The following is a 6,580-nucleotide window of genomic DNA, read 5'->3' as shown; positions in this document are numbered from 1 at the left end:
ATAACACCCAAAACTACCAAAAAAAAAAAAGGTTCGTCTGCCAATGCAAGATTGGCGCACTTGTAAAATTATACCCATACCCGTAACAACATGGCCCCCATGCAACACCCACTGGCAACCTAGCAACCTCAGTGCCTCGGAGTCCATCGCCAAGTGTGCTGTACGGCCATATAGACAACGTGCACACAACATACAAAATAAAAGATATATACATGCCTACGTTTACTAGGTTCGTCGTTTAATTATTTTACGTTTTTTTTTTAATCTTCGCCGCTCATAACGGACTTTCGGCACTTACGGACTGAGTTCCCCCCAAAATTGCGAGTGTATCAAGACACCTCTCCACCTGAAATTGACTTCTCTTTTGGCTACTCTTTACTTTTATCTTTTATAGGAGTGGTGAGTAGCGGGCTTTTTTTGTACAGGTAACTCTCGATTTACGCGACTTTGGTTTATGCGTTTTTGAAATAACGCGGGGTCCAAAATCCAAATAAATGTTTAATTTACACGTTTTTCACTTATACGGGATATTTTATGGAGTGGCCACCAGATGTCTCACGCAACTGGACTCACACGGCGCCGCGGCCACACATCTGAGATCAGTTCTTCCCGCGCGCCACTTGAACAACAATACAGTACCCATGCTGCCATGCTACTCAACAATAGGGGTGGGCACTGGGTAGGTACTAACTGTACCAGCTATACGGTACGGTACCAGCACCAGACTCCTCAGTACCGACACCAATACTAGCCAGTCGCTCATGATGTCCCTCATTTCTTCCTCACACCAGTGAGGCTGAGAGTGCCTGAGTGGATATTTCGGTGATATGGATATTCTCTCGCTCTCTCTCTCTCTCTCTCCACTGAATGAAGTGAATATTTATTTTTCGATAGAAACCCACCTCATGTTTGATTTACATTGTTTTTGATTTACGCGACCTCTTCAAGGACACAATACTCTTTTTATTGCCCTTGAGCCGTGTCCTCTGATGTAAAAAATAAAAAATAAATAAAAATAAAAATAAGTCCGTTATATCAAGGGTTTCCTGTATTTGTGTTGAGCGAGTCCATAACACGGTGGGCCGGGCCAATCAGCAATGTACTGAGTCATACGCCTTCGTCAAACGCACCGTCAAAACTGTATGTAAATCTATGTGAGTGTAACTGTGTGTATCAGACTGTATGTGACTAAGATGAACTATATATATATGTACTTCTCTGTTGATTCCTTCCCTTCCCTTCCCTTCTCTCTCCTCTCTCTTCCCTTCCCTTCTCTTTCCTTCCCTTCTCTTTCCTATCCCTTCCCTTCCCTTTCCAATAACTTAAGTGACTGGTTGACTGGACTGCTCCTTCACAATGTGACCTTCTTGACCTCTTGCGACCTTTTCTTGGACTGGGGTGACTGGTTCTTGGGGCTTCCAAGATGGACTTCCTTCTTCAGAGCTGTGGATAAAAACAGTTATTAATATATTTTCATTATTATTATTATTATTGTTTTTATTTTTTATTTTTCTCTTTCATTCTCTCTCTCTCTCTCTCTCTCCTTATTCCTCTTTCATCTTCCTTCTCTCCTCTCCCTTCTTTTATCTCTCTCCTTGTTATCTCTTTCTCTCTCCCTTCCTCTCTCTCATGATGTAGGCTTAACACAGCAAAGCCAGATTCAGCACAGCACTGTCTTTGCCCCAGGCAACTCGGCACAGCATGAAAGAACACCCTCAGCACTACACAGCACACAATGAATCACACACACAGCCTCGTAGGAACATAGACAGAAAATCATAAAATGGAGGACCTTCACACACCACACACCATATCCCATTTGCTCAAGGAGGGACGGTAACCACTCCTTGTCAGCAGAAAGAGGGGAACCTTCCAGCAGGAATACTAGAGGATATAGTAAAAAGTTGAGGAAGGGAAGATGCTCAAGAGACATAAAGAAATATAGCTTCCCACAAAGAAATATAGAGGTTTGGAACAGATTAAGCGAAGAAATAGTATCGGCAAAGAGTGTGCAAAGTTTCAAGGAAAAGTTGGATAATTATAGATACGGAGACGGGACCACATGACCGTAAGCCCAGGCCCTGTAAAATTACAACTAGGTAAATACAACTAGGTAAATACAGGCCTACCTGGATCTCAAAGGGCTTTCCTGAGGGTGGACGGACAGTGACAGGTGACAGTGAATCACCTTGCTGGATCAGGCACTCCTCCTCCTCCTCCTCCTCCTCCTTCTCTCCTCCTCATCCTCCTGTCTTCTCCCCTGAAATAATAATAATGGTAATAATAAGAATAGTAATTAATAAAAATGATAACTGACAATAACAAGAAGAAGAAAAAGAAGAATGAGGTTTAGTATGAGAGAGAGAGAGAGAGAGAGAGAGAGAGAGAGAGAGAGAGAGAGGTCTCAAGCAAGCCTAACCTGTGAGTACTTTTGGCACTCCGTGACGTCACACCAAAGCATTTTGGGGCCGAAATAGCCTGTCCTCCCTTGCCCTAGACCGAGGGAGCGAGCTCACTCTTATACGAGGTATTGCCCCACACAGAGGTGTTGAAGCAAGTCTGAGTGGTGGCAGGACCCAAGCCAGCATGTTGTGTGCAGCAGCAGTGTGCAGGAGGAGGAAAGAGTGGTGTGTGTGTGTCATTCTCAGGGGTGACCATGGTGGAGCACAGACACTCACTAATTGTATTAATTAAGTTGATGAGTGGTGTTAATTAAAACTGAGTGAGCAGGTTACGTGTTACCCCGTGTTAGTGGAAATACTTGACAGTTTTTCTTGGTGTGTTGATGCTACTCATTCTTGTGTTTGCATGTTAGTTTGGTAACTATGGATCCCCCCCCCCAGAAAAATAACCTTTCCAAGGTACTGTTGTACTTCTCGAGTTTTACCAGCACATCATACATGTGGAGGGGGTGCTGCGACCCCCCTGGTTAGGAGGTTAGAGGTTAGGTCATGTAAAGTTTGGTTGGAGGAGCTTAAATCTGCTCCCCCACCAAAAAACACTCAAGATGGTTACTAGGGGAAGGGGACGGCCTCTTTCCTTACTTCTAAGTATACTTTGTTATGGTTGAGGGACATGTACTTCGTCCCTTAACTATAATATGGAGGTGTAATATCGCATTTTGGAGGTGCGGAGTCAATCTTGACAATTACCATTGGTTTAGAGTGATAGTGTCTGTGGTGGTTTTAATCAGACTAAATAAGCTCTAAGTGTTACAAGTGACACAATTTAGTCTCATAAGGCTGGACCCTGTCCCTTGACCCTTAATTCTCTTAACAAATATATTTACCTCAAGTAACATTCTTACGGTCACGCTACCTATATTATTTGGCAGATGATAGTCCTGTATGCTGCTACCTTACAAGACTTGCTGAATAAACTACTAATCTTACTCTCTCGTTTAAATGATCAACAATTAATTCTACTTTCTGGTATATTGAACACACATAATTGCCCATGCAAGGCACGACACACACCGTGACCGGGGTTTGGGCCGAAGGTGAGGGCAGGATCTACTTCAGGGGCAGGGATGGGGTGTGGGGGGGCTGTGGTGTGCGGCAGGGTACTTACGTCACCAGTAGGAGGAGGGAGAGAAGGGGCGCTGGATGGCTGGCGGGGTCCACCTTCTTCTTCTTCTTGGGTGTTTTATGGGGCTGTGGGGCCACAGCCTCCACAGCCCCTTCAGTGGTAGTTGGTATCAGGTTTTGTTTGCCGTTCTGTCACCAGGGTGGGGTTAGATCCTGTCGAGTTGCCGCCCCTCCTTCTGCAGGAAGGTACACTTGGAAGGCTTGGGTGTTAGGGCTGAGGGTGTGGCTGCCCAGCAGGTCCTCCAGGGTGGATGCGGAGGCTGGTCAGGGATGCCTTGAGGTTGGTGCGTGGAATCTTGGGCAGTGCAGGAGGGGGTGTTCTGGTGTGTGTGTATGGGTCCTGGACAGTCTGTGCAGGTGAGGCGGGTGTGGCCAGTCCTCAAGCGGGTGTGTCCAGGGGACGGCTGGGGGAGTGTCTGTACCGTGAGCTGTCTGAGGTCAGCCGTTACTCCAGTGTGTGTTGGAGGACTGTCAGAGGAGGTCAGTGTGGTCTATGTATTGGTGTGCCAGGCGGTCCAGCACGTGTCCGCCAGGCTGGGTTTGTTTACGTTTGGGTGATGATGATGATGATGGCTGCCCTTTGCAACGGCGCCTCCTGACACTGTGTTATTGATTGATTGATAGTTTATTGTTGCAGGTAAACAACAAGGGAGAAGGGAGGAACATGCCATCCCAACCCCCAGGCGGGACAGAGTGTGATTATACAGCTATTAATACATGTGTAGGTAGCCCTCTTTGTCATGATGCAGCAAGGAAATCAATTGGCACAACTGTTGGAAAACAATTGAAAAAAATATATCAAGACATACTTTACTGCATTTCAATAGTAATGGTTTATAATAATAAGTATTTGTGAATGGGGGGGGTAGGCTCCCGTGGTCCCGTGGTAGGGTCTCCGCCTTGCGCTTCGGCGGGGTGCTGGAGCGTGAGTTCGAGACCTGCCCGGTGCCATGGGGGTGGAAAGGCGGGCTCTTTCCGACACCCTCAGCCCCGTTGTTGGGCCTCCTCCTTGAAAGAATTGGGCATCTCCCTACCGGCCGTCTGGGGGGTTGCACCGCCTTCCTCCCTTGGGGTATATATCCCCAACAAAATACCAAAAAAGTATTTGTGAATATATCCGATGAAAATTTTCTGTAAAAAACAAATCGCATTTTCCAAAAAAATACTTTACTCCACTTAAAATTTTACTTAACCCTTAAACTGCGGAGGACTAAATGCCGGATATTTTTCCTTCGCGAGTTAATATTAACATTACAATAAAAAGCGAAAATATAAATCTAATAGTATGTCATCAATGAGAAAAATGTAATTTGATGTATTGCAGCAGTTCAGAGTGCTACATGAATAATTAGAGCAAATAATAGGCACTAAAAATTCGCGAGCTTTCCAAAGTGCGAAAAAAAGTCCGAGATCCTACTTTTGACTGTATCATTCAAAAGGGAAACTGCCCTCAACCTGTGTGCCTGCTGTTCTACATGAATCACGCTACCTACACATGTATTAATAGTTGTATAATCACACTCTGTCCTGCCTGGGGGTTAATTGGGATGGCATGTTCCTCCCTTCTCCCTTGTTGTTTACCTGCAACAATAAACTATCAATCGATCAATCACCTTCGTTGTTTCCAGAATGCAAGGCTTAATCAGATTTTTTACCAATGGTATGAGGCTTCTTGGTCTGCGCGATTTTTTAGAGCAATTCTGTATGAAGCCTCCAGCGCGCTGCTTTGTTCTCACGAGCGAACTGACCGGTGGAATCGATGCGACTGGCCTTCAGAGCAGCTTCTTTTCGCTTGAAGTAGTCCAAGCTTTCGTCCACTATGGTAAGACTCAAAATGAACCTTCAGTTTGCTTGGCCTCATACTTTCGTGACTCAAAACCTTGGTGCTGCGCCTTGGGAGTCACAACCAGCCAGGAGCGGAGCACAGACAGACCCCCCCCCGTAGCTATGATCTGACTGACTGACTGATTGTGGTTGATGTTTTCAGCAGCTGGCCGCTTCACATACATGAAAAAAAAAAAAAAAAAATCCCAAACCCTCCGCGACCCCTCGAGAAACCCCAAACGACCCCCAGGTTAAGAACCGCTGATCTACACTATTTGGGCGGTGACAGCCATGCACGGCATGTCATTCTCGAGAACTTCCAACAAACCCACAAAAAAGGAGTTCCTGAAGGGGGGTCACGTGCCCCCCCCCCCTGGCTACGCCCCTGTACACACACACACACACACACACGGTAGCTCAGTGGATAGAGCATCTGCCTCACAACCAGGACCGGGGTTCGATTCCCCGGCCGGGTGAAGATAAGTTGGGTCTTTCACGTGTAGCCCCTGTTCACCTAGCAGAGACGTAAGATGCGGTTCGAGTAAGCCAACCTTTTATCTTATTGGTGTTATTGGTTGGACGATGTTTATCACTTTGTGACAACTTTATTTTCTTATATAATCAAAATGGCCTTTGGCAGCATATATATATATATATATATATATATATATATATATATATATATATATATATATATATATATATATATATATATATATATATATATATATATATATATATATATATATATATATATATATATATATATATATATATATATATATATATATATATATATATATATATATATATATATATATATATATATATATATATATATATATATATATATATATATATATATATATGGACTTAAAAGGTTAGTGTGTGGCTTTAAGTAGTGTGGTCCAATTCATATATGAACATATAAAACTTACCAGTAATATTTAATTATATATAAGCAGTCATAATGGTACCCATACTTGTTTTCCAGTGAGGGAAAGGGCACAGCACATGCCCTGTCAGTTGTTCTCCATTCATCCAGCAATTGAGCAGCATTCGTTTAGCAATCAGGTAGAATTCTTTATTGTCATTTTGATGCTGGAGACTAGTCGGGCAGGAATCGTCTTCTGAAAAAATATTAAATTCAAATCTCAAGATTGATCGTC

General features: G+C 44.0%; 1 long non-coding RNA gene across 1 annotated transcript; it reads right to left on the bottom strand.

Annotated features, from left to right (window-relative positions):
* Window positions 1-279: 279 nt before the first annotated feature.
* LOC127007536 (uncharacterized) lies at window positions 280-4,170 on the bottom strand. The gene is made up of 3 exons (XR_007760285.1): window positions 3,571-4,170; window positions 2,130-2,260; window positions 280-1,443 (listed from the first exon to the last, which is right to left on the bottom strand). It is a non-coding gene; the product is annotated as an uncharacterized LOC127007536 (long non-coding RNA).
* Window positions 4,171-6,580: the final 2,410 nt, after the last annotated feature.

This window comes from Eriocheir sinensis, chromosome 35, assembly GCF_024679095.1.
Source record: "Eriocheir sinensis breed Jianghai 21 chromosome 35, ASM2467909v1, whole genome shotgun sequence".
NCBI lineage: Eukaryota > Metazoa > Arthropoda > Malacostraca > Decapoda > Varunidae > Eriocheir > Eriocheir sinensis.
The sequence above is the reverse complement of the archived record's forward strand: the minus strand, read 5'-3'. Positions and strand labels throughout refer to the sequence as shown.